Genomic DNA, 12,502 nt, shown 5'->3' with positions numbered 1-12,502 from the left:
AACGAGTAAAATATTGATGTCAAAACGTTACGTTCCACGTCCTTGCAGAATATCGCTTAGGTCGAACTGCGGGGCAATTCCTTGCCAATATTCTGCGGGATCATCTGCTCAGAAATAAGCATTCAATTGAGATGACTATTTTTCAAGTAAACATTTTAGCAAGACTCAACGACAACTTTTGTAACGTAGTTGGATCAATCACGTAAAACCACGTGTCATCCACAATAGGAAAGAGTCAACTTGACTGTGCAGAATTGTCTGCAAAAATCAACTCTGCTTGAAATAGTGAAATGAATTGTTTTAAAAATTGAAATTCCGCCTACATTTTAACAGTCAAATACCCAAAATTCCTTCCCTTGGTGTATGCTTCGAGTTGTCGTGAAGAGGGCTCGGCGGATGGAAAAACCAGACAATCGGGTAACTCCGGTTAAAAATTGAAAGAGAGCTTCGCATATTCATGTGCAGGGTTTTCGGTTTTTTGGACGACTGCCAGATGGATCTGGCCCGAAGCCTCGCATCACGAAAGTCGGCGAATGTCCGGCTCTCGAGACAGGCAAGGGAGGTCGGAAAAGAGGGAGAGTAAAAAGAATCGTATACTGCATCGAAAATGAATATTATTGTAGCGTTTTCACAGTCTGCCGAGCACGCGCGGCAAAAGGAAGAGGAAAACATTCTTCGTGTCATTGGCTCTACTATTTTTCCTCCACCATCGTCCATTTGAACAAGAAAAGATAAAAGTGGTGAAATTTTACTGTTGACTGATAATTCAGAACTTCGATGTCCCAAATTTTCAAATATTCTCGTTTTCGCACTTTCGGAACTTTCACTTGTTTGCTCTCTCGACGTTTTGCTCTTTCGGAACTTCGATGTTTCGTCAAGCTTCGATTTCTTTGCTTCAAGTATCGCCACAAAAAAACTCGGATTCCTACGTTTTTGGAACATTTCAAATTACGAATCAATCTGCGCCACAGCGGAAGCCTCGACTCGCTCTTTGCTCCCACAAAAGTCTGCTTCATAGACACATCCAACTGTTCAATAATGTGGTCATGTACCTGTTGCTTTACAGCTCAGGGGGTTCAGAAGACACTGGGAATTCAAAGCTGAGCGATATTAGAGCTGTGCAGAAGCAGCGTGGAACTCGAAACTGTAAGGAACGCACGGATAAGAGAGCGGAAATGATTGCTCTGTAATTGCACATTCACGACGGTATGACGTCATACGCATGACGAGGAGGAAGCTCCGTTTTTGCCTGAGGCGTCTGGGAGCTGCAGCAGGTCGAATCGCCCGGTTTCCCTTGAAAGTAAACGCATCAACGTAGATATTCCGTATCCGTCTGGAGTCCGTCGCATAAACAAAGTTTCAAATTAAAAGTAAATACGCGCCGACTCTGTACTGCGGAAAAGTGGTTACTAATTTCTTCTTTTCCTCCTTCCGTCTTCCCTCGGATTTTTCTCCCGAGTTTCGCACGGAGTCGAGGTCGAATAGCTTCCTGCGTGCATATAAATGTCTGCACGTAGTGGTGCTTGATATACGTGAAACTTGAGGGGGGCTCGATGAGTCTCTTAAGTTTTGATTAAAACTAAACAGCGGGGAAAAATTTTTCCCCTTCAATTCCACCGCGGACAAGACCTGTTCGCAAATTATGTTGATTCTACCGCTCTCTCGGTAATAACTAGACCGACTCGACAGCTGTCAACTGGCGGGGGATCCGCATCCGGTATGATTTGAAAAATTAGCAGAGCTTAATTCTGCCAATTTCCTATACCTGATTCACACCTTTGTTTACAATCTGATAACGACTTGCACAGTTACGTTTGCGTTGATAAATTCTGCCTAAGAATGTAAGAAACTCAAGAAATCTAAGCGAATGTATGCCCAGGAAAGAACTTGTTTATCTCACAAACAAAAAACAAACAAAAAAGAAAAGAAAAAACGCGACGATGTATTAGGATTCGAGACGCTAAGCCACCGAGAAGAACTGCCTGCTGCGTTGTGTGCTGTGCAAATATGCACAACGTGCATACGACAAACATACGCGGATCTTGAAATGGAGGAAGCGAAGCAAAAGAGAGCGAAGTCTCCCTAGAGTGGATCTAAATAGCGATGAGGGCGTATGTTTGCGGGTTGGATTATCGGAATGAGGTCTGCGAACGAAAATCCCTGGAATGAAACCGGAAAAACGGTGAATTTCCAAGACTTTTCTGTAATATCTTCCGTAATAAATTTCTCAGAAATTCAGAAGTGACTCGGTCAAATTTCCAAACGAAAAATCACAATCGTTCCTAAGAACTAGTTTAATGATATTTGGTCATCAGCAGAAAATTATCCTCCGAATTACCGAAACGCTTGCAACGCGTAAATTGCACCACATTTAGGGTCGTCGTTGGAAAAATTTCAGTTCGTGAAACTCGGCGTACGTTTTTGAAAATTTCTGTACGGAACTTCCTATACTCTGTATTGGAAATTTTTTCCGCACACGGAACAGTGAATTCACCATACGTGTACTCAATTCAAAAGCAGAATAAATTTACTACACAATTTAGTAAATTCAAATGACGTCTTTCTGTTTTTCTTATAAATTTTAGTAAAATCAAAAATTTCTATCATAAACTTAATTCAGACACATCGCTAAATTTAATATGTAATTTTGCAAGCTGATTTTGCAAATTGAAAATTATTTTTCAACAGTGTGCATGAATAGAATATCACTTTCGTTTTGTGCGTGTTCATTAGCTTGTAGAACTTGCGGAATTTCTCCCCCCCCCCCCCCCTCTCCCTTCGCGATTTGATAAACCGCTAGGCTAATCTCCAATATTCGGAATGATTTAACCCCCAGAATCCAGACAGACTGCTGTTTGCAGATTCTATAAACCGTGCGCCGTGGCTCAAGACAGAAATTTGCGCACGAATCGAACGAAACAAATATATCTCGACACACAGTTCTTGCGCTTATTTCGTCTGACAGCCACACTCAAGTTGGCATCGATCCTTCACCTTCCGTGTCATTGTCTAGTCAGGTTGCCAATTATAGGTATCTGCATGGTTGCAGAAGATTAGAAGTTCGAATTCGGCGGTTGAAACTGTTACGACACCGGCCGTTCGAAGCCCTAGGTTAAAAATCTATCAAACCTCTTGTTATTCGTTCCAAAAGATATGAAACTAAGTCTTAAGCTCAACAGTTCATACCTTGTACTGAAATTTTTCCGCTTCAATCACCGAGGATCTCAAAGTGCCACGGATCCTGATTTCATCGCGATATTTCTACGCAGTTTCTTTCTATTTCCTCACATTTTTCCTCGCTTCCTTTTATGTCTTGGGTTGTCCGAAGTTATATACAAAGGATAAAGAAAAAAAAAGCTCGAGGAGAAAGATTCTTCCTTGACGAAAGGAAGAGAGCTCGGTTTCTTTTCCGATTCCTGTATGTACGATAACAGACACACGAGATCATTGGCAAACTTTTCCACTGCAATAAGAGTTGGTACGTATTATACACGGATATTCAACGGTAGGAATTCACTCTCTGTGAAAGGCACGTAGCTAACAACCCCGATCCTTATCATTCTTCCTCCTCCACCTCTCGTCCTGCAGCTCTCGAGCTGGAGTTCCACGCTGCAAAAACAAGGGATCATATACTGGCTACTGGCTGCCGTTTCACCCCCCCCAAACGTACAGTGTAACATGACCTTACCCCGTAAACCGCGGGGTCACGAAGTCGTGCGAGGTCGTACGCTTTCCCTCTTTTCACCCCAGCTTCGTCACACTTGTCCTTTCTCCTTCCACTCTTGTGTCTCTTGGAGTACTTGAGCCTTGTTCTACCGGTCGTAATTCCGTACGTTCCGAGCTCTTCGTTGTCCTAGATATGCGTCCTAGGATCGCGACTCACGAGATCGTTAAACGGTATCGTAGGCTGATCTATCGGCCGGGTGAATTCTTGATTGAATATTTTAATTAGGGGGGTTTAATCGAAGGCGGTATTTTTATTTCTATTTTCGTTTGGGAGGAAAAGAACCTCTGCGGAAGGATTTCTCTTAAGTCTAATTTTAGAAGGCTGCTCTCAAATTTCCGCGTTTTTCGTTTGATTAACCCGACGAAGATGCCATTTTTTTTCAATTTTTATCACTTAGCCGTAATTACTGATACGGACTAGATTTTAGGAGCATTTTGTGAAAAATCAAGTGTCGTGCAAAAGTGTCTATATTGAGTCAAATCCTTAGATCAAACGGTTTCAAAGTTGTAAGTCGTGGCTTGAAAGTCAATTTTAGATCAAAATAAATCCTCGAATGTCTTTAGTAGGTAAAGTATCGACTTTAAAATGAATATTTGAATGCTAAACTTGTAGGCATTGGATTTTCATAAAAATATCCGAACAGTCTAGTCTGTATAGCTTCTCGTGTTATTTAAATGTGAAAACTTGGAGTTTCGAGAGCGACTTTGTAAAATTGAATTTAAGAGATATCCTCTATCGAGGATTGTCTCCTTGCTATTCGCAACAACTTTTTCAGGTGATTTCGTCAAATCGAAACTGTCGCTTCTGAACGAAACATCATGTAGCTTTGAATATTCAGTAACACCGTGCAGACTTATTATATTTTCGTCCTGAATTTCCCGCGAATTCCCAAAACGCACCCCAAGCGTCACTAGGGGTGAATTTTCGACTTTATTGAAGGATGGACACGGGCGTTTCGGGGAGTTTAATAAAATAAACATTACGTTATAGGTGGCCACATACAGCTCGAGTATGTCACGAAACCATAACGGAACTCTAAAAAAAGCTTTTAGTCTCGCTCTCACGGGCCTTTTAACCCGAGGTAACATAATACTTCTAATATTGAAAGGTACGAAAGACGAGACGAACCCCCAAGAAAATAATGTCTCCCCACAAAACATGGTTCTGTGTATATTGGCACCCTGGACGGGTGATATGTACTACCTTACCACCATAACACAAGAGACACGCCATGGGGAAAGTTCGCGGTTTCGTTCCTCGCCATTGGTACCTCGTAACTTGGTATCTCCATGAAATCGTGGATCCTACAACAACCCCTGAGCGAAATGAGTCACCAAAAATCTTGTGCGTGGATGCGACTTTTCTTCGCTTAGCGCTAAGAGAAAAAGACAACTATTCAATTCGGTGTTTGTCAAAATTGATGAGAATTTTCCACGTAGTTATCTTCGCTTCGAGTCAAACGGCTGTTAGAGGTGGACGTACGTGTTTCTCTCAGTTTCCAGCCTTGGGTTCGCGTGACTTATGACAAATTTCTCTCTATTAGAGGGCTGCTCGGTATTTAGCGGGTGTTTCTCGGCCGGCTAATGAGAGACAATGGTCAATTTTTCACGAGGAATGCGCTCCCTTCTAATTTATAATGAATTGGTAGCAAGTTAACTCGACGATCCATGGAATACTAGATCAAATGGCTGCTAGAGCCCGGTAAGCCAAGTCAAGTAGCGGCGAGCCGACTTACGACTCGGTTAAGTTTGGTTAGTACTGGGCGTTGTGCAAACTGCTCCTTAGACCAGAGTCGAGATGAGACAAAATCCTTCTGACAGTGAGTTAAAATGTTTTTTTAACCAATTTGCCGCACTAATTGGACGAGACTTCTAATTAATATTCATTGTCAACTGGTGCAGCTGGGACGTAAAGCATCTCGTTAAAATTTCGACTTTCATCACGTAATGAGAGCAGGCTGCGTCTTCGTTGTCTGAGAAAATAAAATGGAATGATTTATGACGGGTTCGAATCGTTGAATTTACTCTGTAAAAATCTTGCCAATTTTCTCGCTATACCTACGGCGAAAAAATATTTCGAAATTAAAATTTGCTTCATGCATCGTGAATAATGAATTCAGAATTCAAATTAATACCAATTGAAAAATCCGTTTATAATTTTCGACCGAAAAAGTTGAACATGTTTCTCATAAATCAGGATGAACTGATTATACGATTATATTTTGAAATTCAATTAGCGTTGCAATTTTTAATTCAGTTGATTGAAATTTGTAAACGATCGTTCTTGTCTTTGCTCAAGAATCGTAAGGTATGCTTCGCTTCTTGAACAAAAATTCATTTGTTAGGGTGAATTTTTAACTGTTGACAAAATCAACGCGATGTTGATTGATTGAACGCTCTCGAAGAGAAAATTTCAGCGTTTTCAAAGCTGTTCGCTTTCCCCTCGGGAGTGAAATGTAATATACATACCTGGAAACGAAAATTAATCCGCATTAGAAAAACGCATTCAAACAAACAAAAAAGTTAAATTATTCAATCCCATTACGCAACGAAAAAAAATTCAGTCTAGGAATGATAATTAAGTATTACATTCTGATGGTGAGTAATTTTTTAATTAAAATTTTTCAAAGGCTACTCCGTTAGTGATGAATAATTCTTATTAAACATGTTTATTTCCATTTTTTACATTTCATTACTAAGGACTTGAATGTTGGGTCATCGTGGTGATGAAGGTGAATAACAGAAAGTTTCCAAAGACGTGGACAGTGTCCAATCAGCTCTCTAAATAATCGTGTACATAAACTCGACATCAATGAGACGTCACTAAATCGTCATTGCATTCGTACTGTTTTTTCCAGTGGTATAGTAATAACTAAAAATCAGTGAATTTTCACTGATTCAAGTTTGGAGAGTCCGCGCAGTAGATTCAACTGACATTAACGATTCTGCTACTTCATGACAATGTAGCTTGAGTAATTTTTCTACGTTGTATGTACGTGCGTAATTGCGTAATACATTCAGTTGACCTCGGGTCATTTCCTGCCGCTAGATGTTGCCACGCAAGTTGGAAATATTCAGGTCAGAGTCAGATTAGAAATCGGTTTAATCGTACAAGGTCCAATATAAAAAACATTTGAAAAGAAACGCGGTGAACAATATGCAGAATATTGAATTTATTACTATTCAGCCGAATCACTCCTCATTTCATTAGATTGTTTATAAATTTCTTGTTCGACAGAGATCGACAGCTTGTGGCCTCCACCGATGCGGAATATTGTAGAATTCTTCGTTATTTTATGCAGTGCGTTCGATAACCTGGTGATCATCTTGTACATTCTTCAACAACGCGGGACGATGTGTTACCAAAATGTTTTCCATACCATCCATATAGCGAAGGAATATAATACGAGACGAACCATCGAGTGGATGATGTACAAGCTGAAATACATGGGAAATGAAAATTACATTATCAGAAATGTTTTAACTTCCGTTGAAAAGGCCTGTAATTAACGATGATTCGTTGGTCGCGATTAATATATTATCAAAGTGGTGATTCAGTACAAATTTTTTCGAACACCTGCATGGAAAGTTCGACTTTGCGCCCGATTCCCCTACGCTTGAAAAACCGTTGGGTGATGTTGAAAATTGTTAAGTATTGCTTGTTGCGATACAGTTTTAGGAGCTGAACTAGCGCCACTGGACGTGACGAGCGTGACTGTCATCGCGTCCGCTGTGTTCCAGCTACGCATCTTCGTTCAGGTTAGACTACTACTGTTTCTATTATCTTGATTCGAACTTCCCATTACAGGTATCACGAAAAATAGTATACCTTACACGTGCGCGTACGTGGCACTCACACTCGAGTTTTTGTTTCGACGTAGAAAATAGACCGCGTGTTCCCTACCTGACAAGCAATGCACGGAATATGTCACAGAATTACTGGATAGACTCGGCAGTCCGTGCTGATGCCCTAATTAAAAAGAGAAACCAACAGCGGGGTCCGACCTCTCTGTTGCACGGTCGAAGGGGTGGGGAGCACCAGGCAAGCGGGGTGGTGTACTTGCATAGTACGAGCTGGGTGCTTCCCCGGCCAAGTGACCGATTAGAGTGAGAGGTCGGACTCCCGCTGTTGCTTTCTCTTTCTCGTTCAGGCTTCAGTTCGGCAAAAGGACCGCGCAGTCTATCTTCATAAGTCTATGGAATGTGTTCGCAGCTCTGCAAGCGAGATGGAGCGTTGTTAGTGCGAATCGCTGTCTTTTTCCAAGACCGCCATTGGCTGAATATCACATCGAAATAGCTCAAACAAGGACACGAATAGGCCCGTATTGCTATCTGACTCTTTCTAATCGGCGAACATGTTTTTGGCCAGCTCTCGCAGTCCATTCTCTACGTCGATGTGTTTTTCACTCTTGAAACACCCGCTACACTCGTGCGAGAATCACGTGCTTTGCACACTTGTACCGCAACTCAGTATTTACTAACTAAATGTATCGTCGTTTCGCCTTGGCTTCAGTTCCAGGAGGGTCCTTTATTAAGTACTTTTTGGAACCTTCAATCAAACGTGCACAATGTTTCTCCCAGTCGACTTCTTGCATGTTGAAAGGAAATTCCTTCTTGTCCGTAGGCCCCATTCGTTGCCACAGGTTCTGAACTCGATGACTTTTGAAGTCCCATTGCCCCGTGCCGAAATATTCGAAGGCGATCCACGCCTTCCATATTATTGTCGCAACCTGTAGTAACCTGAAATGATGGTAAATCATTGATGCCACAAGTGCGACTCGAACCGAATAAATCGAAACTATATACGCTTCTGAAGTTCTTTGGCGCGCAGCTTTTGCGCCATCTCGTCTTTTTATTTTTCTCAAATTCTGGGCAAGCAAAACTCGTAAACAAATGGCTTTGACATGTAACAAGCTGCTTTACTCTTCAATTCTAAGTGAATAAAGACACACAATGTCAGTGAAAATAGAAAGCGGCTTTCAAAAAGTGCAATTAGATATTTTTAGAAGTAAAAGTATTTCTATACTTACCAAATTATGTACAATTTTTTTATGTCTGGAATGTACATGAAGAGACTATTGCGGATAATTCTCGGTGTATTTGAGGCACGGCATTAGGAAAAACATTAGGCTGAAATAGCTCAAAAAATAATACTAATTATTATTATGTTGTTATTGCGGTAAGTTTAGAACCTCACTTCATAAATGACCTAAATATTTATTGTTTATCACCAAATTTTCAACTTTCTTAATAAACTAAGGTTCTAAACTTACGAGGAACACGTTTCAATGTGCCAACGAGGATTTTGATCATATTTTTCTTTTGGGTAGTTGGAGGTCCCAACAAGAAAACCCGAAGGCCGTTTGCTTGCAAATTCAGATTTTCAAGAAATATGAATTTGTGATTTTTTTTCTTCAATTTCTCTTTTCATTTTCACTAGTTCTGATTTGTCTGAACAAAATGTTTTCGGCTTGCGGAGTGATGAAAATTATTTTATAATAAAAGCAGGCGAACGGTCTTAGGGTTTTCTTTTTGGGACCTCCGACTACCTAAAAAAAATACATGATCAAAATTCCCGTTGGCACATTGAAACGTGTTCCTCGTTAGCTCAATAACAACATCATAATGATTGATATTATTGTTTAAGCCATTTTGGCCTGGTGTTTCACCAATTACCGTATCAAAAATACAGCGAGAATTATTAACATCAATCTGTTCAAGAGGTATGAAAACTTGTACATAATGTTGTACCCTTGGAAATACTCGGTCCTCTACAAATATCTAATTGCACTTCTTGGAAGTCACCCATTAATTTTTTCACTGCCATTGCATGTAATGATTTAAATATAATTGAGAAGTGAAGGTGCTTCTTACATGTCTATCCCATATGTTCACGACTTCTGCTTGTCCAGAATTAAAAAAAGATAACACGAGATGGCGCAAAGGCTGTGCCCCGGAAATACTCGATCATAATATACAGATATCGGTAGAATTTTAAGCTTACCGGGGCTGTTTTCCTAACACTCTTGCAACGCCGTCAATTATGAGCGCCGGCAGAATATGCAGAAGAAATTGTATTACTTCGCAAACAAATCTTGATTTTGTACAGAAGATAAAGGGATAGTAAATCGCTTGAATCGATGGCTTTTCACGTTCAGAACGTTCGTAATTTCTTCGAAACTGCCTCCAAGTTATTGGTTTCTCATTTCCGCTGACATAATTGTAGACAGAAATATCCTCATGGTGCCTAAAAGCAAACCGGTCGAATGCACAATAGCGGATATTTACTGACCGGAAAATTGCACAATAACTTTCGAAGGTCGTGATAGTTTGATTTTTCTGATTTTCCATAGTAGAAAGTGTGCGTTCCATAACGTAAATGTGTTTATATTTTGTTTTTCCTTATATAGTGGGCAGTATGAATCAGCATTCCGAGACGTTACCTTTCTTTAGTGACTGCTGTTTCCCAAGCGCAAGAAATTAAGGCGTTGCAGACATAATCCACCGGAACTATATCGATTCTCACATCATCGTTAATCAAAACGACGCGATTTAAGCCGAGAGTAATTGCACATAGCATCGCTGGAAACCCATTAAGACCAGAAATCCAGCCTGGCGTTGGCTCGTTGTATGAATTTATTACTACGGATAATTATTGCTGTCTTTCAATGTGCAATGGTTATGAGAACAACAATCAGAAAATAAAAATTCAGCCTTCAATTTGATCCGAGTCACAATCCGTTTGTCAATTTATGCAATAGTCTACTGGATTTCTAGGGACAACGTTCACTTCAGTCAAGGTAAGAACAATCATAGAATAAGAATATCACCGATCGATGGTCTGCAAACTGCGAACGGCAATTCTCGAGCAAATTCGGCGACGACACCTTCGCCGATAGCCTTGGTGAAAGTGTAAGTGTTCGGCCATCCCTTCAAGACTCTGCAATTAATCACTTCGATTACTATCCTCAGCCGTGCACTCGGCGCCACAAGTTAGTTCGAAAACCTACGATTTCGTAACAGATTCAATCTCGTCTTCCGACATCTCACTGTTCCTCAGATTTTCGCAGAGATCGTTCGCCTCCCTGTAGCTCAATGGCGGAGCGTACAACTTTTCGTCGATGCTACCGAGGACGCAGTTGCTGAAAGCAGTCGACACGTGAACCCCGACCCGAAACAGAAAAGCGTTAAGGTGACGGCGAGTGAGGTGTTTGGCAGGTCGAAGGAAGGGAGACGTCGTGGTAATCGACAGCCGGTTCCTCCAGTTGGCCCCACTGTAAGATGTTGAAGAAATCCTCTCTTACCGCCAGGTTCTTGCATGCTTTGGCGATGTCCAGCATGTGTTTAACGCCGTTGACGTTCAGGGAAATGGCTTTGTCCAGTCTTTCGGTAAAATGCACTGTGGCCGCCACGTGGAAGATCACGGAAACCTGAAAGAGTTTGCTGCTTTTCACGGGCCGACAAGTGGATATGAAGAGTCAATGTGCATCCTGCAAACCTCGTTGACGATGCGCTCGCGATCCTCTGCTGATAATCCCAGTCCTTCGGAGGCTACGTCACCGGCAACTAGATGAATCTTTTTAGAAAAATTCGGAAAGCTGGTCCGCAAAACGTCAAACACCTGCAGCGAAAGATATGCGCGATTTATAATGGCCAGCTCACACACTAGAAGAAATTCCTCAAATCTCACCGGTTCGAGGAGCAGAGAATCGATTCGCTCTTGTGCAGTTTTCCCTTTTTTTTCACGAATCAGAAGGTAGACGGTTCCGATTTCTTCACAGCTTCGGAGCAACTTCTCCACCAGTCCTTTACCAAGAAGCCGGTTCCACCTGGAGGGAACGATCAATAATTTTACGCGTTTTTCTCACAATCGAACGTGGGCCAAAATTTTTTCAAATAATTGCGGTCGAGTAATGTAGAAAAATCGTAATATCCCGAAAATAATTTTTTTTTCTCATTTGGAAACACTGACCGGTGATGAAGACGTTCCGCCCAGCGTAAGACTGTCGTATTTCCGACATTCTGGTTCGATTGCGGTTGGAGAACTTCTGTACCTTGGCGCCCTATTCGCGTTACTTATGGATGAGATACCAGGCGTACGAATGTAAATTAATCGAATCATTTTACCCACGTCATGCGCATTATACAAACAAATGCAAATCATAATCTATCTATATATATCTATCTATCTATCTATCTATCTACCTATCTCTATATATAAAAAAAAGGTTTTAATCGCGTGAAGTTAACGTTTTTAAGATTGACGATTTTAAGATTAATGAAGTTAGCGTTTTTAAGATTGAAATTGTAATACGCATGAAGGTGGGTTGACGAGGAGGTGTTTGCCGTCGTCCAGGACCAGCGCTCCGTAGTCTATTAAATTATTGTGGTCCAGGTTGCCGGGAAGGTGTTTTCCGCAGTACAGAGCTAGCGCTACGTAGCATTTGTGGTCCAGGATGACGGGAACGTATTTTCCGTCGTACAGGATCAGCGCTCCGTAGTATTCGTGGTCCAGGTCGATAGGAGGATGTTGATTGTCGTCCAGGACCAGCGCTCCGTAGTTTTCGTGGTCCACGCTACGTAGCATTCGTGGTCCAGGACGACGGGAATGTGTTTTCCGTCGTCCAGGAACAGAGCTCAGTAGTTTCGTAGTCAAGGTTGCGAGGGGTTGTCCAGGAAAGGTACATTCCGAAATATACTTGCAGTATTGCCGACTGTAACGTCAGATAATCGCGTTCAGTTTTAAGTAGTCATGGTAGCAACAAAAATAACAGTT

At 41.4% G+C, this 12,502-nt stretch overlaps 1 pseudogene; it reads right to left on the bottom strand.

Annotated features, from left to right (window-relative positions):
• Positions 1-6,989: 6,989 nt before the first annotated feature.
• LOC124407564 lies at positions 6,990-11,747 on the bottom strand (annotated as a pseudogene).
• Positions 11,748-12,502: the final 755 nt, after the last annotated feature.

The sequence above is a fragment of the Diprion similis genome, chromosome 6 (genome assembly GCF_021155765.1).
Source record: "Diprion similis isolate iyDipSimi1 chromosome 6, iyDipSimi1.1, whole genome shotgun sequence".
NCBI classification, from domain to species: Eukaryota; Metazoa; Arthropoda; class Insecta; order Hymenoptera; family Diprionidae; genus Diprion; species Diprion similis.
The sequence above is the reverse complement of the archived record's forward strand: the minus strand, read 5'-3'. Positions and strand labels throughout refer to the sequence as shown.